General features: G+C 53.3%; 9 non-coding genes across 9 annotated transcripts; all 9 read right to left on the bottom strand.

The window, feature by feature from the left end:
- Positions 1-898: 898 nt before the first annotated feature.
- Positions 899-1017, bottom strand: LOC138375917 (5S ribosomal RNA). The gene has a single exon (XR_011231611.1). It is a non-coding gene; the product is annotated as a 5S ribosomal RNA (ribosomal RNA).
- A 3506-nt stretch (positions 1018-4523) lies between these two features.
- On the bottom strand, positions 4524-4642 carry LOC138375879 (5S ribosomal RNA). Its single transcript, XR_011231583.1, has one exon. It is a non-coding gene; the product is annotated as a 5S ribosomal RNA (ribosomal RNA).
- Positions 4643-5931: 1289 nt separating this feature from the next.
- LOC138375932 (5S ribosomal RNA) lies at positions 5932-6052 on the bottom strand. Its single transcript, XR_011231625.1, has one exon. It is a non-coding gene; the product is annotated as a 5S ribosomal RNA (ribosomal RNA).
- Positions 6053-9560: 3508 nt separating this feature from the next.
- LOC138375867 (5S ribosomal RNA) lies at positions 9561-9679 on the bottom strand. Its single transcript, XR_011231572.1, has one exon. It is a non-coding gene; the product is annotated as a 5S ribosomal RNA (ribosomal RNA).
- A 1267-nt stretch (positions 9680-10946) lies between these two features.
- On the bottom strand, positions 10947-11067 carry LOC138375931 (5S ribosomal RNA). The gene has a single exon (XR_011231624.1). It is a non-coding gene; the product is annotated as a 5S ribosomal RNA (ribosomal RNA).
- A 3507-nt stretch (positions 11068-14574) lies between these two features.
- Positions 14575-14693, bottom strand: LOC138375937 (5S ribosomal RNA). The gene has a single exon (XR_011231630.1). It is a non-coding gene; the product is annotated as a 5S ribosomal RNA (ribosomal RNA).
- A 1270-nt stretch (positions 14694-15963) lies between these two features.
- Positions 15964-16084, bottom strand: LOC138375930 (5S ribosomal RNA). The gene has a single exon (XR_011231623.1). It is a non-coding gene; the product is annotated as a 5S ribosomal RNA (ribosomal RNA).
- A 3506-nt stretch (positions 16085-19590) lies between these two features.
- On the bottom strand, positions 19591-19709 carry LOC138375935 (5S ribosomal RNA). Its single transcript, XR_011231628.1, has one exon. It is a non-coding gene; the product is annotated as a 5S ribosomal RNA (ribosomal RNA).
- Positions 19710-21037: 1328 nt separating this feature from the next.
- Positions 21038-21159, bottom strand: LOC138375934 (5S ribosomal RNA). Its single transcript, XR_011231627.1, has one exon. It is a non-coding gene; the product is annotated as a 5S ribosomal RNA (ribosomal RNA).
- Between the last annotated feature and the right edge of the window lie 1619 nt (positions 21160-22778).

Here is a 22778-nt window from a genome sequence, read left to right as displayed (position 1 = left end):
CCACGCCAGGGCACGGTGGGGAGGGCCTTTGGGGCAGGGCCAGGACAAGGAGGCAGGGCCCTGCGGCTGCTCCTTCGCCCCGAGGGCCTGAAGACGTGCAGTGTCCCCCCCACCCAGGCACCCCACCCCCGTCTGGGGAGGACTGTTCTGCCCGGATTCCCGTCAGGGCCTGCATGTGCCAGCAGCCCCCTCGCGGGGGTGGCGGGCCGGAGCCGGCTATCCTGTTGCTCGGTGGGCCGGGGTTTGGGGTGGGTAGCCATGGGTCGGGGGGCCGGTGGGTCCTTTGGGTTTGGGTGCGTGTGCTCCGTGTGCTGTTGTGTGTCCTCTCTGCCCGGGTGGCCGGCGACGTGCCCTGTGCGGTGCGCCGGTGTGTGTCTCTCGGGAGTCCCGGCGAGGAGCCCGCCCAGCCTGAGGCCCGGGCCTGAGGCCCGAGTGTGCGGCGGAGAGGAAGTCCACGGTGGGCTGGGGGTCCCGGGGCCCTGGGGCCGGTTTGCCGCCGTGGGCTGTCCCGCGCCGGGTGTAGGGGATGTCCCGGAGTGCGGGGGACGGGCGTCCGCGGGCGGGGGGGGGAGGTGGGTGGGTGGTGGTGGTGGTGGTGGTGGTGGTGGAGAGGAGACCCAGCAGCACTTAGGGATCCCGCCGCCCGGCCCGGTGTGGGCCCAGGGCTGGGGCTCGGCTGCTGGCGGAACGGAAACGGCTGGGATGCTGCGCCGCTGCCGCCGCCTGGCGGTGCTGCTGCAGCGGGGCAGAGGGAAGGAAGCCCCGGGCGGGGGCAGCGGGCGGCGCGGGCGGCCGGTCCGGGGGCCGGTGGGGGGAGCGGCGCGGAGGGCGGAGGGAGGGGGGACCCCCACCCCCGACCCCCCACGGGATAGCGGGCGGGACAAAAGAAGAGGCAAAAAGCCTACAGCACCCGGTATTCCCAGGCGGTCTCCCATCCAAGTACTAACCAGGCCCGACCCTGCTTAGCTTCCGAGATCAGACGAGATCGGGCGCGTTCAGGGTGGTATGGCCGTAGACAGCGGCGGCCCTCCCTGGACGCCTCAAGAGGCCGAGCTGCTGCTATGCGGCCCTCCGGGCCCGGCGCCTCCCCACCACCACGCCCCCCACCCCCCGCCCCCCGCGCCCTCCTGCAGCCCCGTAGCCTTCAGGGCCTTGCTCGCTACCTGCTACCTACACATCAAACACTCCGCACTTTGCCACTAACACATAGACCCATGACAACAAAAATCAAACACTCCCTATCACATCTATTCAAACCACCCAGGACACAAACGGAGGACAATGTGTGACTTAGCACATTCTACAAACTGCAGGAGCTCACATCAAGGCCCAGGGAAATATTCCAAAGCAGTGGGACATGGCCCGGAGCTCCCTGGACATGAGCAGACTGGCTTCGGCCCACAGCAGCTCTTACGTTTTCACCGTGGAGCCAGAAAAGTAGAAAGCTCCTTCCTCGCCTTTCCTCCTTCATGCAGTAGGAAGCAGTCCACGGTTATATGGTGAATGGCTACGATTATTCTGTGGGATCATGCAAAAAAGACATGCTGTGGGTGTCTTTGAGAACTTGCAATTTGGGGGTGAGAGAATGAAGTGAAATCGGTAAAGTAGAGTAAAAAAAACTCTCCGTTCTCAGTTTGAATTTTGGATTATCAGTGTCAAGTCAATGTGTTTTTCTTTAATCTTTTTTTACTTCTTCCATGGAAAGTGCTGACACATAGGTACAAACTCAACAGTAGTGCATCTCACCAGCATCTAGATCGTGGTCCCCACCAACCGTTGTTATTAAACGGTCCTAAGACTTACTGGAGACATAGGCTGACTTCAAGTCTGGGGCGGGAAATGGACGCCTCTTCTACTGGGCGGCGTGGATGCTCTGATATCCAACAGGACGAGGGTCATGTCAAGAGACACAGGAACCAGAATGAGTGGACTCTCGTTTGCCAAACACAGGACAGTTTGATCACCAGGAAGTATAATAATGGCAAGATAGTGAAACACGTTAAAGAGGTTTAAATCCACGATTAAGCCCATAACAATGCCGAAATCACTCGGGTCACTGTGGACAGCGGTAGGAACCAAAGTGAAATGGTGACAACCGGGGCTGCCCCCAACTAGCTGGGATGTATGGACACTCTTTCAAAAGACATCTCAACCAGTCACAAGGTATGTACTGTATTTGGACTGGATTCAAAGAAACTGAAATGAGTGTATGTGTCTCAGGGAAACGCAAACATTGAGTAAGTCCTTGCTGTGATCTCTAATACGGCTAAGTTTTTAGATGGAATGATGTGGCTGTGATGACATTTAAAAAGGAAAGGAAGCCTCTACCTTTGATAGAAACATAGTGACTTTTTATCGACGGAGGGATATGATTAAGGGGATCATGAACTTAAGGTAGGAGGGGTATAAAAGAAACAAGCTCTGGCCAAGGCTTGGTCATTTCTTGAGTCAGGGTGGTGAGTACATATTCTACTACTCTTTCTGTTTTTGTTTATATTTCAAATTTTCCATAATAAAAAGTCTCAAAAGATATCATAAACAGGGTAAAAAAAAAAAAAAAAAAAAAAAAAAACAAGTTGCAAACAGGACAAGGTATCTGTAGCGCATATAATTGGGAAAATATTACTATTACACAATATCTACGTTTAATGGGCTTAATAAGCATTTGACACTGTATCCTCATTATTAATCAAGGAAATACAAAATGAAAAATGAAGCAAGATGTAGTTTCAAACTCACCAGATTGAGGAAACTTAAAAATACTGGATCACTGTGTTGGCTGGAGGGAAATCACTTACACGCACACTGCTGATATGGGAGGTGAAATTATAGAACCATTTGGAAAACAATGTAGCATAAATGGATATGAACAAACACTGGCATGATTTAGGAGCAAGCATATTCTCTGAGTGGCACGTACCAGAGAGAAGATAGGGCACATGTGACCAGGAAACATCTAGAGCAATACTCACGGGAGCCCCGTGTACATGGACCTAGTCAAAGGTCGGTTAAAGATATTTCGATTCATTCGTGCAGTGCCGTTCTACAGAAGTGCTGATGAACTGCAGCTTCCTGTGTAAGCAAGGGGTATTCTCCAAACAGAAGGTTTCCCCTGGAACACAAGTTACCCAGAATGATTCCACATGTATCATATAAACTGTGAAATGAACAAACTACCTCAACGACATAGTCCTAGAACACAGAGCAAAACCTTTAAAAGGAAAAGGATGACGGTCGAGATGGGATTTGTTTGGGAGAAGTCTTTTTGGCATTTTTTTGGGTTTTTTTATTTTTTATTTTTTGGTTCCACGCCCTCAGAAAATGATACACGGCGGCTTCCGACATATGACTAAACTCCCATTTTTATAAGGTGAGTGGTAGAGTTTTGGTACAGTTAATTCGATTTGATATAATAATCATCATAATGACAATTATGATGATGGTGATTATTCTTTAACATATCCATTTCCCAAATTAAAAGAAAAAGAGAAAGAAACAGATTGTGAATTTCTACTTATAAACCCTGTTTAAATTTGATTATTTATTAATTTGGGGGAAATGATTAGTTTGGGGACTCTGTGTCCCTCTATCTAGGAATATAGTATAGGCTCTCCATCGATTTGGGACATCATTGATGTTTTTCCTAAGTTTTCCCTCTAAGGTGGCACCTTTGTCCCGCAGGCGCTATGGAGATTTTTCTGGGACGTTGAATGTTATCCTTTTTAAAAATTGCATTCATTATTGTGTATTTGCTGGGCAATAAGAAATATTGGATCTATCGATTGAATGTTGATTTCCTATAGAGCTATCTTGCCGGACTCACTTAGGATTTCTACAGGTCTCCCACGCATACGGGCAAACATTCTGTTTTGAGAACCGTAGGAGGTGAGGAAAATGAAAAAGGTGATTTTCCTTTCCCATATATTATTAGTGTTTTCCCTTGTTTTAGTATATTTTCAGAGCGTCTCTTGCAGTATTGAACAGAAGAATTTCATATCAACACCCTGGTCTTGCTCGTGACTTTCGAAAGAATGTTTTAACTTCTTAATCCCTAAGAATACTTTCTAAAGATTTAGACTTTGGAAAAGTGTTTCTAGATGTCTTCTCATCTGGATTCTGAAATTATTTTACCGTGAACGAATAGCCAACTGTTTCGATTCCATTCTTCTGCACATATGGATATGATCCAATTTTTCCTTTCCTAGGTTAACGTGGTCATCTAGTTGGACAACTTTAGAATTTGTCCTGAATTCAGAGCCGGTGGGTGAGAAGTTCGTTCCGGAGGCCCGGACCTGCGGCAGGTGTCTGAGGGGCGACAGCCTCGGGCACTGAGCCTCCACATCTCAAATCTGACCCTCTCTCCAGGGGCCACGGGGCAGGGGCAGGGTCCGAGCCGGCCGGGGGCGGCAGCCGGGGGCGGGCGAGGAGGGCGGAGGGCCCCCACCCCTTCCCAGCCGAGGTGGGCGGAGGAGCCCCCCCTTCCCAGCCCAGGGGGCCGGGACAGAAAAAGAGGCAAAGCAAAAAGCCTACGGCACCCGGTATTCCCAGGCGGTCTCCCATCCAAGTACTAACCGGGCCCGACCCTGCTTAGCTTCCGAGATCAGACGAGATCGGGCGCGTTCAGGGTGGTATGGCCGTAGACGGCGGCGGCCCTCCCCGGACGCCTCAAGAGGCCGAGCTGCTGCTACGCGGCCCTCCCTGCCCAGTCGGCTCCCTCCGGCCGCCCTGCCACTTCGCTAGCCCGCCTGTCCGTACGGGGGGCGGGGGGCGGGGGGCGGGGGCGGGGGCGGGTTGGGAGGGGGCGGGGGGGGTTTGGGAGGGGGCGGGGGGGGGGTTGGGAGGGGGCGGGGGCAGGCGGAACCTGGCGGGTCTCGCGCGCACACCCCTCCCCCACCCAAACCACGGACGCACCACCGTCCCACACCCCGAGGAGCAGACCCACGGGCACGCGCGCAGGGTCTGACTTCCACGCGTGGGGACGGAGGGCCAGAGCCCGAGAGTGCGCGAGAGAGAGCCCTCCGCCGCCCCACGCCAGGGCACGGTGGGGAGGGCCTTTGGGGCAGGGCCAGGACAAGGAGGCAGGGCCCTGCGGCTGCTCCTTCGCCCCGAGGGCCTGAAGACGTGCAGTGTCCCCCCCCACCCCGCCACCCCACCCCCGTCTGGGGAGGACTGTTCTGCCCGGATTCCCGTCAGGGCCTGCATGTGCCAGCAGCCCCCTCGCGGGGGGGGGGGGCCGGAGCCGGCTATCCTGTTGCTCGGTGGGCCGGGGTTTGGGGTGGGTAGCCATGGGTCGGGGGGCCGGTGGGTCCTTTGGGTTTGGGTGCGTGTGCTCCGTGTGCTGTTGTGTGTCCTCTCTGCCCGGGTGGCCGGCGACGTGCCCTGTGCGGTGCGCCGGTGTGTGTCTCTCGGGAGTCCCGGCGAGGAGCCCGCCCAGCCTGAGGCCCGGGCCTGAGGCCCGAGTGTGCAGCGGAGAGGAAGTCCACGGTGGGCTGGGGGTCCCGGGGCCCTGGGGCCGGTTTGCCGCCGTGGGCTGTCCCGCGCCGTGTGTAGGGGATGTCCCGGAGTGCGGGGGACGGGCGTCCGCGGGAGGGGGGGGAGGTGGGTGGGTGGTGGTGGTGGTGGTGGTGGTGGTGGTGGTGGTGGAGAGGAGACCCAGCAGCACTTAGGGATCCCGCCGCCCGGCCCGGTGTGGGCCCAGGGCTGGGGCTCGGCTGCTGGCGGAACGGAAACGGCTGGGATGCTGCGCCGCTGCCCCCGCCTGGCGGTGCTGCTGCAGCGGGGCAGAGGGAAGGAAGCCCCGGGCGGGGGCAGCGGGCGGCGCGGGCGGCCGGTCCGGGGGCGGTGGGGAGAGCGGCGCGGAGGGCGGAGGGAGGGGGACCCCCACCCCCGACCCCCCACGGGATAGCGGGCGGGACAAAAGAAGAGGCAAAAAGCCTACAGCACCCGGTATTCCCAGGCGGTCTCCCATCCAAGTACTAACCAGGCCCGACCCTGCTTAGCTCGTCCGAGATCAGACGAGATCGGGCGCGTTCAGGGTGGTATGGCCGTAGACAGCGGCGGCCCTCCCTGGACGCCTCAAGAGGCCGAGCTGCTGCTATGCGGCCCTCCGGGCCCGGCGCCTCCCCACCACCACGCCCCCCACCCCCCGCCCCCCGCGCCCTCCTGCAGCCCCGTAGCCTTCAGGGCCTTGCTCGCTACCTGCTACCTACACATCAAACACTCCGCACTTTGCCACTAACACATAGACCCATGACAACAAAAATCAAACACTCCCTATCACATCTATTCAAACCACCCAGGACACAAACGGAGGACAATGTGTGACTTAGCACATTCTACAAACTGCAGGAGCTCACATCAAGGCCCAGGGAAATATTCCAAAGCAGTGGGACATGGCCCGGAGCTCCCTGGACATGAGCAGACTGGCTTCGGCCCACAGCAGCTCTTACGTTTTCACCGTGGAGCCAGAAAAGTAGAAAGCTCCTTCCTCGCCTTTCCTCCTTCATGCAGTAGGAAGCAGTCCACGGTTATATGGTGAATGGCTACGATTATTCTGTGGGATCATGCAAAAAAGACATGCTGTGGGTGTCTTTGAGAACTTGCAATTTGGGGGTGAGAGAATGAAGTGAAATCGGTAAAGTAGAGTAAAAAAAACTCTCCGTTCTCAGTTTGAATTTTGGATTATCAGTGTCAAGTCAATGTGTTTTTCTTTAATCTTTTTTTACTTCTTCCATGGAAAGTGCTGACACATAGGTACAAACTCAACAGTAGTGCATCTCACCAGCATCTAGATCGTGGTCCCCACCAACCGTTGTTATTAAACGGTCCTAAGACTTACTGGAGACATAGGCTGACTTCAAGTCTGGGGCGGGAAATGGACGCCTCTTCTACTGGGCGGCGTGGATGCTCTGATATCCAACAGGACGAGGGTCATGTCAAGAGACACAGGAACCAGAATGAGTGGACTCTCGTTTGCCAAACACAGGACAGTTTGATCACCAGGAAGTATAATAATGGCAAGATAGTGAAACACGTTAAAGAGGTTTAAATCCACGATTAAGCCCATAACAATGCCGAAATCACTCGGGTCACTGTGGACAGCGGTAGGAACCAAAGTGAAATGGTGACAACCGGGGCTGCCCCCAACTAGCTGGGATGTATGGACACTCTTTCAAAAGACATCTCAACCAGTCACAAGGTATGTACTGTATTTGGACTGGATTCAAAGAAACTGAAATGAGTGTATGTGTCTCAGGGAAACGCAAACATTGAGTAAGTCCTTGCTGTGATCTCTAATACGGCTAAGTTTTTAGATGGAATGATGTGGCTGTGATGACATTTAAAAAGGAAAGGAAGCCTCTACCTTTGATAGAAACATAGTGACTTTTTATCGACGGAGGGATATGATTAAGGGGATCATGAACTTAAGGTAGGAGGGGTATAAAAGAAACAAGCTCTGGCCAAGGCTTGGTCATTTCTTGAGTCAGGGTGGTGAGTACATATTCTACTACTCTTTCTGTTTTTGTTTATATTTCAAATTTTCCATAATAAAAAGTCTCAAAAGATATCATAAACAGGGTAAAAAAAAAAAAAAAAAAAAAAAAAAAAACAAGTTGCAAACAGGACAAGGTATCTGTAGCGCATGTAATTGGGAAAATATTACTATTACACAATATCTACGTTTAATGGGCTTAATAAGCATTTGACACTGTATCCTCATTATTAATCAAGGAAATACAAAATGAAAAATGAAGCAAGATGTAGTTTCAAACTCACCAGATTGAGGAAACTTAAAAATACTGGATCACTGTGTTGGCTGGAGGGAAATCACTTACACGCACACTGCTGATATGGGAGGTGAAATTATAGAACCATTTGGAAAACAATGTAGCATAAATGGATATGAACAAACACTGGCATGATTTAGGAGCAAGCATATTCTCTGAGTGGCACGTACCAGAGAGAAGATAGGGCACATGTGACCAGGAAACATCTAGAGCAATACTCACGGGAGCCCCGTGTACATGGACCTAGTCAAAGGTCGGTTAAAGATATTTCGATTCATTCGTGCAGTGCCGTTCTACAGAAGTGCTGATGAACTGCAGCTTCCTGTGTAAGCAAGGGGTATTCTCCAAACAGAAGGTTTCCCCTGGAACACAAGTTACCCAGAATGATTCCACATGTATCATATAAACTGTGAAATGAACAAACTACCTCAACGACATAGTCCTAGAACACAGAGCAAAACCTTTAAAAGGAAAAGGATGACGGTCGAGATGGGATTTGTTTGGGAGAAGTCTTTTTGGCGTTTTTTTGGGTTTTTTTATTTTTTATTTTTTGGTTCCACGCCCTCAGAAAATGATACACGGCGGCTTCCGACATATGACTAAACTCCCATTTTTATAAGGTGAGTGGTAGAGTTTTGGTACAGTTAATTCGATTTGATATAATAATCATCATAATGACAATTATGATGATGGTGATTATTCTTTAACATATCCATTTCCCAAATTAAAAGAAAAAGAGAAAGAAACAGATTGTGAATTTCTACTTATAAACCCTGTTTAAATTTGATTATTTATTAATTTGGGGGAAATGATTAGTTTGGGGACTCTGTGTCCCTCTATCTAGGAATATAGTATAGGCTCTCCATCGATTTGGGCCATCATTGATGTTTTTCCTAAGTTTTCCCTCTAAGGTGGCACCTTTGTCCCGCAGGCGCTAGGGAGATTTTTCTGGGACGTTGAATGTTATCCTTTTTAAAAATTGCATTCATTATTGTGTATTTGCTGGGCAATAAGAAATATTGGATCTATCGATTGAATGTTGATTTCCTATAGAGCTATCTTGCCGGACTCACTTAGGATTTCTACAGGTCTCCCACGCATACGGGCAAACATTCTGTTTTGAGAACCGTAGGAGGTGAGGAAAATGAAAAAGGTGATTTTCCTTTCCCATATATTATTAGTGTTTTCCCTTGTTTTAGTATATTTTCAGAGCGTCTCTTGCAGTATTGAACAGAAGAATTTCATATCAACACCCTGGTCTTGCTCGTGACTTTCGAAAGAATGTTTTAACTTCTTAATCCCTAAGAATACTTTCTAAAGATTTAGACTTTGGAAAAGTGTTTCTAGATGTCTTCTCATCTGGATTCTGAAATTATTTTACCGTGAACGAATAGCCAACTGTTTCGATTCCATTCTTCTGCACATATGGATATGATCCAATTTTTCCTTTCCTAGGTTAACGTGGTCATCTAGTTGGACAACTTTAGAATTTGTCCTGAATTCAGAGCCGGTGGGTGAGAAGTTCGTTCCGGAGGCCCGGACCTGCGGCAGGTGTCTGAGGGGCGACAGCCTCGGGCACTGAGCCTCCACATCTCAAATCTGACCCTCTCTCCAGGGGCCACGGGGCAGGGGCAGGGTCCGAGCCGGCCGGGGGCGGCAGCCGGGGGCGGGCGAGGAGGGCGGAGGGCCCCCACCCCTTCCCAGCCGAGGTGGGCGGAGGAGCCCCCCCTTCCCAGCCCAGGGGGCCGGGACAGAAAAAGAGGCAAAGCAAAAAGCCTACGGCACCCGGTATTCCCAGGCGGTCTCCCATCCAAGTACTAACCGGGCCCGACCCTGCTTAGCTTCCGAGATCAGACGAGATCGGGCGCGTTCAGGGTGGTATGGCCGTAGACGGCGGCGGCCCTCCCCGGACGCCTCAAGAGGCCGAGCTGCTGCTACGCGGCCCTCCCTGCCCAGTCGGCTCCCTCCGGCCGCCCTGCCACTTCGCTAGCCCGCCTGTCCGTACGGGGGGCGGGGGGCGGGGGGCGGGGGCGGGGGCGGGTTGGGAGGGGGCGGGGGGGGTTTGGGAGGGGGCGGGGGCAGGCGGAACCTGGCGGGTCTCGCGCGCACACCCCTCCCCCACCCAAACCACGGACGCACCACCGTCCCACACCCCAAGGAGCAGACCCACGGGCACGCGCGCAGGGTCTGACTTCCACGCGTGGGGACGGAGGGCCAGAGCCCGAGAGTGCGCGAGAGAGAGCCCTCCGCCGCCCCACGCCAGGGCACGGTGGGGAGGGCCTTTGGGGCAGGGCCAGGACAAGGAGGCAGGGCCCTGCGGCTGCTCCTTCGCCCCGAGGGCCTGAAGACGTGCAGTGTCCCCCCCCACCCCGCCACCCCACCCCCGTCTGGGGAGGACTGTTCTGCCCGGATTCCCGTCAGGGCCTGCATGTGCCAGCAGCCCCCTCGCGGGGGTGGGGGGCCGGAGCCGGCTATCCTGTTGCTCGGTGGGCCGGGGTTTGGGGTGGGTAGCCATGGGTCGGGGGGCCGGTGGGTCCTTTGGGTTTGGGTGCGTGTGCTCCGTGTGCTGTTGTGTGTCCTCTCTGCCCGGGTGGCCGGCGACGTGCCCTGTGCGGTGCGCCGGTGTGTGTCTCTCGGGAGTCCCGGCGAGGAGCCCGCCCAGCCTGAGGCCCGGGCCTGAGGCCCGAGTGTGCAGCGGAGAGGAAGTCCACGGTGGGCTGGGGGTCCCGGGGCCCTGGGGCCGGTTTGCCGCCGTGGGCTGTCCCGCGCCGTGTGTAGGGGATGTCCCGGAGTGCGGGGGACGGGCGTCCGCGGGAGGGGGGGGAGGTGGGTGGGTGGTGGTGGTGGTGGTGGTGGTGGTGGTGGTGGTGGAGAGGAGACCCAGCAGCACTTAGGGATCCCGCCGCCCGGCCCGGTGTGGGCCCAGGGCTGGGGCTCGGCTGCTGGCGGAACGGAAACGGCTGGGATGCTGCGCCGCTGCCCCCGCCTGGCGGTGCTGCTGCAGCGGGGCAGAGGGAAGGAAGCCCCGGGCGGGGGCAGCGGGCGGCGCGGGCGGCCGGTCCGGGGGCGGTGGGGAGAGCGGCGCGGAGGGCGGAGGGAGGGGGACCCCCACCCCCGACCCCCCACGGGATAGCGGGCGGGACAAAAGAAGAGGCAAAAAGCCTACAGCACCCGGTATTCCCAGGCGGTCTCCCATCCAAGTACTAACCAGGCCCGACCCTGCTTAGCTCGTCCGAGATCAGACGAGATCGGGCGCGTTCAGGGTGGTATGGCCGTAGACAGCGGCGGCCCTCCCTGGACGCCTCAAGAGGCCGAGCTGCTGCTATGCGGCCCTCCGGGCCCAGCGCCTCCCCACCACCACGCCCCCCACCCCCCGCCCCCCGCGCCCTCCTGCAGCCCCGTAGCCTTCAGGGCCTTGCTCGCTACCTGCTACCTACACATCAAACACTCCGCACTTTGCCACTAACACATAGACCCATGACAACAAAAATCAAACACTCCCTATCACATCTATTCAAACCACCCAGGACACAAACGGAGGACAATGTGTGACTTAGCACATTCTACAAACTGCAGGAGCTCACATCAAGGCCCAGGGAAATATTCCAAAGCAGTGGGACATGGCCCGGAGCTCCCTGGACATGAGCAGACTGGCTTCGGCCCACAGCAGCTCTTACGTTTTCACCGTGGAGCCAGAAAAGTAGAAAGCTCCTTCCTCGCCTTTCCTCCTTCATGCAGTAGGAAGCAGTCCACGGTTATATGGTGAATGGCTACGATTATTCTGTGGGATCATGCAAAAAAGACATGCTGTGGGTGTCTTTGAGAACTTGCAATTTGGGGGTGAGAGAATGAAGTGAAATCGGTAAAGTAGAGTAAAAAAAACTCTCCGTTCTCAGTTTGAATTTTGGATTATCAGTGTCAAGTCAATGTGTTTTTCTTTAATCTTTTTTTACTTCTTCCATGGAAAGTGCTGACACATAGGTACAAACTCAACAGTAGTGCATCTCACCAGCATCTAGATCGTGGTCCCCACCAACCGTTGTTATTAAACGGTCCTAAGACTTACTGGAGACATAGGCTGACTTCAAGTCTGGGGCGGGAAATGGACGCCTCTTCTACTGGGCGGCGTGGATGCTCTGATATCCAACAGGACGAGGGTCATGTCAAGAGACACAGGAACCAGAATGAGTGGACTCTCGTTTGCCAAACACAGGACAGTTTGATCACCAGGAAGTATAATAATGGCAAGATAGTGAAACACGTTAAAGAGGTTTAAATCCACGATTAAGCCCATAACAATGCCGAAATCACTCGGGTCACTGTGGACAGCGGTAGGAACCAAAGTGAAATGGTGACAACCGGGGCTGCCCCCAACTAGCTGGGATGTATGGACACTCTTTCAAAAGACATCTCAACCAGTCACAAGGTATGTACTGTATTTGGACTGGATTCAAAGAAACTGAAATGAGTGTATGTGTCTCAGGGAAACGCAAACATTGAGTAAGTCCTTGCTGTGATCTCTAATACGGCTAAGTTTTTAGATGGAATGATGTGGCTGTGATGACATTTAAAAAGGAAAGGAAGCCTCTACCTTTGATAGAAACATAGTGACTTTTTATCGACGGAGGGATATGATTAAGGGGATCATGAACTTAAGGTAGGAGGGGTATAAAAGAAACAAGCTCTGGCCAAGGCTTGGTCATTTCTTGAGTCAGGGTGGTGAGTACATATTCTACTACTCTTTCTGTTTTTGTTTATATTTCAAATTTTCCATAATAAAAAGTCTCAAAAGATATCATAAACAGGGTAAAAAAAAAAAAAAAAAAAAAAAAAAAACAAGTTGCAAACAGGACAAGGTATCTGTAGCGCATGTAATTGGGAAAATATTACTATTACACAATATCTACGTTTAATGGGCTTAATAAGCATTTGACACTGTATCCTCATTATTAATCAAGGAAATACAAAATGAAAAATGAAGCAAGATGTAGTTTCAAACTCACCAGATTGAGGAAACTTAAAAATACTGGATCACTGTGTTGGCTGGAGGGAAATCACTTACACGCACACTGCTGATATGGGAGGTGAAATTATAGAACCATTTGGAAAACAATGTAGCATAAATGGATATGAACAAACACTGGCATGATTTAGGAGCAAGCATATTCTCTGAGTGGCACGTACCAGAGAGAAGATAGGGCACATGTGACCAGGAAACATCTAGAGCAATACTCACGGGAGCCCCGTGTACATGGACCTAGTCAAAGGTCGGTTAAAGATATTTCGATTCATTCGTGCAGTGCCGTTCTACAGAAGTGCTGATGAACTGCAGCTTCCTGTGTAAGCAAGGGGTATTCTCCAAACAGAAGGTTTCCCCTGGAACACAAGTTACCCAGAATGATTCCACATGTATCATATAAACTGTGAAATGAACAAACTACCTCAACGACATAGTCCTAGAACACAGAGCAAAACCTTTAAAAGGAAAAGGATGACGGTCGAGATGGGATTTGTTTGGGAGAAGTCTTTTTGGCGTTTTTTTGGGTTTTTTTATTTTTTATTTTTTGGTTCCACGCCCTCAGAAAATGATACACGGCGGCTTCCGACATATGACTAAACTCCCATTTTTATAAGGTGAGTGGTAGAGTTTTGGTACAGTTAATTCGATTTGATATAATAATCATCATAATGACAATTATGATGATGGTGATTATTCTTTAACATATCCATTTCCCAAATTAAAAGAAAAAGAGAAAGAAACAGATTGTGAATTTCTACTTATAAACCCTGTTTAAATTTGATTATTTATTAATTTGGGGGAAATGATTAGTTTGGGGACTCTGTGTCCCTCTATCTAGGAATATAGTATAGGCTCTCCATCGATTTGGGCCATCATTGATGTTTTTCCTAAGTTTTCCCTCTAAGGTGGCACCTTTGTCCCGCAGGCGCTAGGGAGATTTTTCTGGGACGTTGAATGTTATCCTTTTTAAAAATTGCATTCATTATTGTGTATTTGCTGGGCAATAAGAAATATTGGATCTATCGATTGAATGTTGATTTCCTATAGAGCTATCTTGCCGGACTCACTTAGGATTTCTACAGGTCTCCCACGCATACGGGCAAACATTCTGTTTTGAGAACCGTAGGAGGTGAGGAAAATGAAAAAGGTGATTTTCCTTTCCCATATATTATTAGTGTTTTCCCTTGTTTTAGTATATTTTCAGAGCGTCTCTTGCAGTATTGAACAGAAGAATTTCATATCAACACCCTGGTCTTGCTCGTGACTTTCGAAAGAATGTTTTAACTTCTTAATCCCTAAGAATACTTTCTAAAGATTTAGACTTTGGAAAAGTGTTTCTAGATGTCTTCTCATCTGGATTCTGAAATTATTTTACCGTGAACGAATAGCCAACTGTTTCGATTCCATTCTTCTGCACATATGGATATGATCCAATTTTTCCTTTCCTAGGTTAACGTGGTCATCTAGTTGGACAACTTTAGAATTTGTCCTGAATTCAGAGCCGGTGGGTGAGAAGTTCGTTCCGGAGGCCCGGACCTGCGGCAGGTGTCTGAGGGGCGACAGCCTCGGGCACTGAGCCTCCACATCTCAAATCTGACCCTCTCTCCAGGGGCCACGGGGCAGGGGCAGGGTCCGAGCCGGCCGGGGGCGGCAGCCGGGGGCGGGCGAGGAGGGCGGAGGGCCCCCACCCCTTCCCAGCCGAGGTGGGCGGAGGAGCCCCCCCTTCCCAGCCCAGGGGGCCGGGACAGAAAAAGAGGCAAAGCAAAAAGCCTACGGCACCCGGTATTCCCAGGCGGTCTCCCATCCAAGTACTAACCGGGCCCGACCCTGCTTAGCTTCCGAGATCAGACGAGATCGGGCGCGTTCAGGGTGGTATGGCCGTAGACGGCGGCGGCCCTCCCCGGACGCCTCAAGAGGCCGAGCTGCTGCTACGCGGCCCTCCCTGCCCAGTCGGCTCCCTCCGGCCGCCCTGCCACTTCGCTAGCCCGCCTGTCCGTACGGGGGGCGGGGGGCGGGGGGCGGGGGCGGGGGCGGGTTGGGAGGGGGCGGGGGGGGGGTTTGGGAGGGGGCGGGGGCAGGCGGAACCTGGCGGGTCTCGCGCGCACACCCCTCCCCCACCCAAACCACGGACGCACCACCGTCCCACACCCCAAGGAGCAGACCCACGGGCACGCGCGCAGGGTCTGACTTCCACGCGTGGGGACGGAGGGCCAGAGCCCGAGAGTGCGCGAGAGAGAGCCCTCCGCCGCCCCACGCCAGGGCACGGTGGGGAGGGCCTTTGGGGCAGGGCCAGGACAAGGAGGCAGGGCCCTGCGGCTGCTCCTTCGCCCCGAGGGCCTGAAGACGTGCAGTGTCCCCCCCCCACCCCGCCACCCCACCCCCGTCTGGGGAGGACTGTTCTGCCCGGATTCCCGTCAGGGCCTGCATGTGCCAGCAGCCCCCTCGCGGGGGTGGGGGGCCGGAGCCGGCTATCCTGTTGCTCGGTGGGCCGGGGTTTGGGGTGGGTAGCCATGGGTCGGGGGGCCGGTGGGTCCTTTGGGTTTGGGTGCGTGTGCTCCGTGTGCTGTTGTGTGTCCTCTCTGCCCGGGTGGCCGGCGACGTGCCCTGTGCGGTGCGCCGGTGTGTGTCTCTCGGGAGTCCCGGCGAGGAGCCCGCCCAGCCTGAGGCCCGGGCCTGAGGCCCGAGTGTGCGGCGGAGAGGAAGTCCACGGTGGGCTGGGGGTCCCGGGGCCCTGGGGCCGGTTTGCCGCCGTGGGCTGTCCCGCGCCGTGTGTAGGGGATGTCCCGGAGTGCGGGGGACGGGCGTCCGCGGGAGGGGGGGGAGGTGGGTGGGTGGTGGTGGTGGTGGTGGTGGTGGTGGTGGTGGTGGAGAGGAGACCCAGCAGCACTTAGGGATCCCGCCGCCCGGCCCGGTGTGGGCCCAGGGCTGGGGCTCGGCTGCTGGCGGAACGGAAACGGCTGGGATGCTGCGCCGCTGCCCCCGCCTGGCGGTGCTGCTGCAGCGGGGCAGAGGGAAGGAAGCCCCGGGCGGGGGCAGCGGGCGGCGCGGGCGGCCGGTCCGGGGGCGGTGGGGAGAGCGGCGCGGAGGGCGGAGGGAGGGGGACCCCCACCCCCGACCCCCCACGGGATAGCGGGCGGGACAAAAGAAGAGGCAAAAAGCCTACAGCACCCGGTATTCCCAGGCGGTCTCCCATCCAAGTACTAACCAGGCCCGACCCTGCTTAGCTCGTCCGAGATCAGACGAGATCGGGCGCGTTCAGGGTGGTATGGCCGTAGACAGCGGCGGCCCTCCCTGGACGCCTCAAGAGGCCGAGCTGCTGCTATGCGGCCCTCCGGGCCCAGCGCCTCCCCACCACCACGCCCCCCACCCCCCGCCCCCCGCGCCCTCCTGCAGCCCCGTAGCCTTCAGGGCCTTGCTCGCTACCTGCTACCTACACATCAAACACTCCGCACTTTGCCACTAACACATAGACCCATGACAACAAAAATCAAACACTCCCTATCACATCTATTCAAACCACCCAGGACACAAACGGAGGACAATGTGTGACTTAGCACATTCTACAAACTGCAGGAGCTCACATCAAGGCCCAGGGAAATATTCCAAAGCAGTGGGACATGGCCCGGAGCTCCCTGGACATGAGCAGACTGGCTTCGGCCCACAGCAGCTCTTACGTTTTCACCGTGGAGCCAGAAAAGTAGAAAGCTCCTTCCTCGCCTTTCCTCCTTCATGCAGTAGGAAGCAGTCCACGGTTATATGGTGAATGGCTACGATTATTCTGTGGGATCATGCAAAAAAGACATGCTGTGGGTGTCTTTGAGAACTTGCAATTTGGGGGTGAGAGAATGAAGTGAAATCGGTAAAGTAGAGTAAAAAAAACTCTCCGTTCTCAGTTTGAATTTTGGATTATCAGTGTCAAGTCAATGTGTTTTTCTTTAATCTTTTTTTACTTCTTCCATGGAAAGTGCTGACACATAGGTACAAACTCAACAGTAGTGCATCTCACCAGCATCTAGATCGTGGTCCCCACCAACCGTTGTTATTAAACGGTCCTAAGACTTACTGGAGACATAGGCTGACTTCAAGTCTGGGGCGGGAAATGGACGCCTCTTCTACTGGGCGGCGTGGATGCTCTGATATCCAACAGGACGAGGGTCATGTCAAGAGACACAGGAACCAGAATGAGTGGACTCTCGTTTGCCAAACACAGGACAGTTTGATCACCAGGAAGTATAATAATGGCAAGATAGTGAAACACGTTAAAGAGGTTTAAATCCACGATTAAGCCCATAACAATGCCGAAATCACTCGGGTCACTGTGGACAGCGGTAGGAACCAAAGTGAAATGGTGACAACCGGGGCTGCCCCCAACTAGCTGGGATGTATGGACACTCTTTCAAAAGACATCTCAACCAGTCACAAGGTATGTACTGTATTTGGACTGGATTCAAAGAAACTGAAATGAGTGTATGTGTCTCAGGGAAACGCAAACATTGAGTAAGTCCTTGCTGTGATCTCTAATACGGCTAAGTTTTTAGATGGAATGATGTGGCTGTGATGACATTTAAAAAGGAAAGGAAGCCTCTACCTTTGATAGAAACATAGTGACTTTTTATCGACGGAGGGATATGATTAAGGGGATCATGAACTTAAGGTAGGAGGGGTATAAAAGAAACAAGCTCTGGCCAAGGCTTGGTCATTTCTTGAGTCAGGGTGGTGAGTACATATTCTACTACTCTTTCTGTTTTTGTTTATATTTCAAATTTTCCATAATAAAAAGTCTCAAAAGATATCATAAACAGGGTAAAAAAAAAAAAAAAAAAAAAAAAAAACAAGTTGCAAACAGGACAAGGTATCTGTAGCGCATGTAATTGGGAAAATATTACTATTACACAATATCTACGTTTAATGGGCTTAATAAGCATTTGACACTGTATCCTCATTATTAATCAAGGAAATACAAAATGAAAAATGAAGCAAGATGTAGTTTCAAACTCACCAGATTGAGGAAACTTAAAAATACTGGATCACTGTGTTGGCTGGAGGGAAATCACTTACACGCACACTGCTGATATGGGAGGTGAAATTATAGAACCATTTGGAAAACAATGTAGCATAAATGGATATGAACAAACACTGGCATGATTTAGGAGCAAGCATATTCTCTGAGTGGCACGTACCAGAGAGAAGATAGGGCACATGTGACCAGGAAACATCTAGAGCAATACTCACGGGAGCCCCGTGTACATGGACCTAGTCAAAGGTCGGTTAAAGATATTTCGATTCATTCGTGCAGTGCCGTTCTACAGAAGTGCTGATGAACTGCAGCTTCCTGTGTAAGCAAGGGGTATTCTCCAAACAGAAGGTTTCCCCTGGAACACAAGTTACCCAGAATGATTCCACATGTATCATATAAACTGTGAAATGAACAAACTACCTCAACGACATAGTCCTAGAACACAGAGCAAAACCTTTAAAAGGAAAAGGATGACGGTCGAGATGGGATTTGTTTGGGAGAAGTCTTTTTGGCGTTTTTTTGGGTTTTTTTATTTTTTATTTTTTGGTTCCACGCCCTCAGAAAATGATACACGGCGGCTTCCGACATATGACTAAACTCCCATTTTTATAAGGTGAGTGGTAGAGTTTTGGTACAGTTAATTCGATTTGATATAATAATCATCATAATGACAATTATGATGATGGTGATTATTCTTTAACATATCCATTTCCCAAATTAAAAGAAAAAGAGAAAGAAACAGATTGTGAATTTCTACTTATAAACCCTGTTTAAATTTGATTATTTATTAATTTGGGGGAAATGATTAGTTTGGGGACTCTGTGTCCCTCTATCTAGGAATATAGTATAGGCTCTCCATCGATTTGGGCCATCATTGATGTTTTTCCTAAGTTTTCCCTCTAAGGTGGCACCTTTGTCCCGCAGGCGCTAGGGAGATTTTTCTGGGACGTTGAATGTTATCCTTTTTAAAAATTGCATTCATTATTGTGTATTTGCTGGGCAATAAGAAATATTGGATCTATCGATTGAATGTTGATTTCCTATAGAGCTATCTTGCCGGACTCACTTAGGATTTCTACAGGTCTCCCACGCATACGGGCAAACATTCTGTTTTGAGAACCGTAGGAGGTGAGGAAAATGAAAAAGGTGATTTTCCTTTCCCATATATTATTAGTGTTTTCCCTTGTTTTAGTATATTTTCAGAGCGTCTCTTGCAGTATTGAACAGAAGAATTTCATATCAACACCCTGGTCTTGCTCGTGACTTTCGAAAGAATGTTTTAACTTCTTAATCCCTAAGAATACTTTCTAAAGATTTAGACTTTGGAAAAGTGTTTCTAGATGTCTTCTCATCTGGATTCTGAAATTATTTTACCGTGAACGAATAGCCAACTGTTTCGATTCCATTCTTCTGCACATATGGATATGATCCAATTTTTCCTTTCCTAGGTTAACGTGGTCATCTAGTTGGACAACTTTAGAATTTGTCCTGAATTCAGAGCCGGTGGGTGAGAAGTTCGTTCCGGAGGCCCGGACCTGCGGCAGGTGTCTGAGGGGCGACAGCCTCGGGCACTGAGCCTCCACATCTCAAATCTGACCCTCTCTCCAGGGGCCACGGGGCAGGGGCAGGGTCCGAGCCGGCCGGGGGCGGCAGCCGGGGGCGGGCGAGGAGGGCGGAGGGCCCCCACCCCTTCCCAGCCGAGGTGGGCGGAGGAGCCCCCCCTTCCCAGCCCAGGGGGCCGGGACAGAAAAAGAGGCAAAGCAAAAAGCCTACGGCACCCGGTATTCCCAGGCGGTCTCCCATCCAAGTACTAACCGGGCCCGACCCTGCTTAGCTTCCGAGATCAGACGAGATCGGGCGCGTTCAGGGTGGTATGGCCGTAGACGGCGGCGGCCCTCCCCGGACGCCTCAAGAGGCCGAGCTGCTGCTACGCGGCCCTCCCTGCCCAGTCGGCTCCCTCCGGCCGCCCTGCCACTTCGCTAGCCCGCCTGTCCGTACGGGGGGCGGGGGGGCGGGGGGGCGGGGGGGCGGGGGGCGGGGGGCGGGTTGGGAGGGGGCGGGGGGGGGTTTGGGGAGGGGGCGGGGGGGGGGTTGGGAGGGGGGCGGGGGGCAGGCGGAACCTGGCGGGTCTCGCGCGCACACCCCTCCCCCACCCAAACCACGGACGCACCACCGTCCCACACCCCAAGGAGCAGACCCACGGGCACGCGCGCAGGGTCTGACTTCCACGCGTGGGGACGGAGGGCCAGAGCCCGAGATGTGCGCGAGAGAGAGCCCTCCGCCGCCCCAACGCCAGGGCACGGTGGGGAGGGCCTTTGGGGCAGGGCCAGGACAAGGAGGCAGGGCCCTGCGGCTGCTCCTTCGCCCCGAGGGCCTGAAGACGTGCAGTGTCCCCCCCCCACCCCGCCACCCCACCCCCGTCTGGGGAGGACTGTTCTGCCCGGATTCCCGTCAGGGCCTGCATGTGCCAGCAGCCCCCTCGCGGGGGGGGGGGGGGGCCGGAGCCGGCTATCCTGTTGCTCGGTGGGCCGGGGTTTGGGGTGGGTAGCCATGGGTCGGGGGGCCGGTGGGTCCTTTGGGTTTGGGTGCGTGTGCTCCGTGTGCTGTTGTGTGTCCCTCTCTGCCCGGGTGGCCGGCGACGTGCCCTGTGCGGTGCGCCGGTGTGTGTCTCTCGGGGAGTCCCGGCGAGGAGCCCGCCCAGCCTGAGGCCCGGGCCTGAGGCCCGAGTGTGCAGCGGAGAGGAAGTCCACGGTGGGCTGGGGGGTCCCGGGGGCCCTGGGGGCCGGTTTTGCCGCCGTGGGCTGTCCCGCGCCGTGTGTAGGGGATGTCCCGGAGTGCGGGGGACGGGCGTCCGCGGGAGGGGGGGGAGGTGGGGTGGGTGGTGGTGGTGGTGGTGGTGGTGGTGGTGGTGGTGGTGGGAGAGGAGACCCAGCAGCACTTAGGGATCCCGCCGCCCGGCCCGGTGTGGGGCCCAGGGCTGGGGCTCGGCTGCTGGCGGAACGGAAACGGCTGGGATGCTGCGCCGCTGCCCCCGCCTGGCGGTGCTGCTGCAGCGGGGCAGAGGGAAGGAAGCCCCGGGCGGGGGGCAGCGGGCGGCGCGGGCGGCCGGTCCGGGGGGCGGTGGGGAGAGCGGCGCGGAGGGCGGAGGGAGGGGGGACCCCCACCCCCCGACCCCCCACGGGATAGCGGGCGGGACAAAAGAAGAGGCAAAAAAGCCTACAGCACCCGGTATTCCCAGGCGGTCTCCCCATCCAAGTACTAACCAGGCCCGACCCTGCTTAGCTCGTCCGAGATCAGACGAGATCGGGCGCGTTCAGGGTGGTATGGCCGTAGACAGCGGCGGCCCTCCCTGGACGCCTCAAGAGGCCGAGCTGCTGCTATGCGGCCCTCCGGGCCCAGCGCCTCCCCACCACCACGCCCCCCACCCCCCCCGCCCCCCCGCGCCCTCCTGCAGCCCCGTAGCCTTCAGGGCCTTGCTCGCTACCTGCTACCTACACATCAAACACTCCGCACTTTGCCACTAACACATAGACCCATGACAACAAAAATCAAACACTCCCTATCACATCTATTCAAACCACCCAGGACACAAACGGAGGACAATGTGTGACTTAGCACATTCTACAAACTGCAGGAGCTCACATCAAGGCCCAGGGAAATATTCCAAAGCAGTGGGACATGGCCCGGAGCTCCCTGGACATGAGCAGACTGGCTTCGGCCCACAGCAGCTCTTACGTTTTCACCGTGGAGCCAGAAAAGTAGAAAGCTCCTTCCTCGCCTTTCCTCCTTCATGCAGTAGGAAGCAGTCCACGGTTATATGGTGAATGGCTACGATTATTCTGTGGGATCATGCAAAAAAGACATGCTGTGGGTGTCTTTGAGAACTTGCAATTTGGGGTGAGAGAATGAAGTGAAATCGGTAAAGTAGAGTAAAAAAAACTCTCCGTTCTCAGTTTGAATTTTGGATTATCAGTGTCAAGTCAATGTGTTTTTCTTTAATCTTTTTTTACTTCTTCCATGGAAAGTGCTGACACATAGGTACAAACTCAACAGTAGTGCATCTCACCAGCATCTAGATCGTGGTCCCCACCAACCGTTGTTATTAAACGGTCCTAAGACTTACTGGAGACATAGGCTGACTTCAAGTCTGGGGCGGGAAATGGACGCCTCTTCTACTGGGCGGCGTGGATGCTCTGATATCCAACAGGACGAGGGTCATGTCAAGAGACACAGGAACCAGAATGAGTGGACTCTCGTTGCCAAACACAGGACAGTTTGATCACCAGGAAGTATAATAATGGCAAGATAGTGAAACACGTTAAAGAGGTTTAAATCCACGATTAAGCCCATAACAATGCCGAAATCACTCGGGTCACTGTGGACAGCGGTAGGAACCAAAGTGAAATGGTGACAACCGGGGCTGCCCCCAACTAGCTGGGATGTATGGACACTCTTTCAAAAGACATCTCAACCAGTCACAAGGTATGTACTGTATTTGGACTGGATTCAAAGAAACTGAAATGAGTGTATGTGTCTCAGGGAAACGCAAACATTGAGTAAGTCCTTGCTGTGATCTCTAATACGGCTAAGTTTTTAGATGGAATGATGTGGCTGTGATGACATTTAAAAAGGAAAGGAAGCCTCTACCTTTGATAGAAACATAGTGACTTTTTATCGACGGAGGGATATGATTAAGGGGATCATGAACTTAAGGTAGGAGGGGTATAAAAGAAACAAGCTCTGGCCAAGGCTTGGTCATTTCTTGAGTCAGGGTGGTGAGTACATATTCTACTACTCTTTCTGTTTTTGTTATATTTCAAATTTTCCATAATAAAAAGTCTCAAAAGATATCATAAACAGGGTAAAAAAAAAAAAAAAAAAAAAAAAAAACAAGTTGCAAACAGGACAAGGTATCTGTAGCGCATGTAATTGGGGAAAATATTACTATTACACA

The sequence above is a fragment of the Eulemur rufifrons genome, chromosome 27 (assembly GCF_041146395.1).
Source record: "Eulemur rufifrons isolate Redbay chromosome 27, OSU_ERuf_1, whole genome shotgun sequence".
In the NCBI taxonomy this organism is placed as follows: Eukaryota; Metazoa; Chordata; class Mammalia; order Primates; family Lemuridae; genus Eulemur; species Eulemur rufifrons.
The sequence above is the reverse complement of the archived record's forward strand: the minus strand, read 5'-3'. Positions and strand labels throughout refer to the sequence as shown.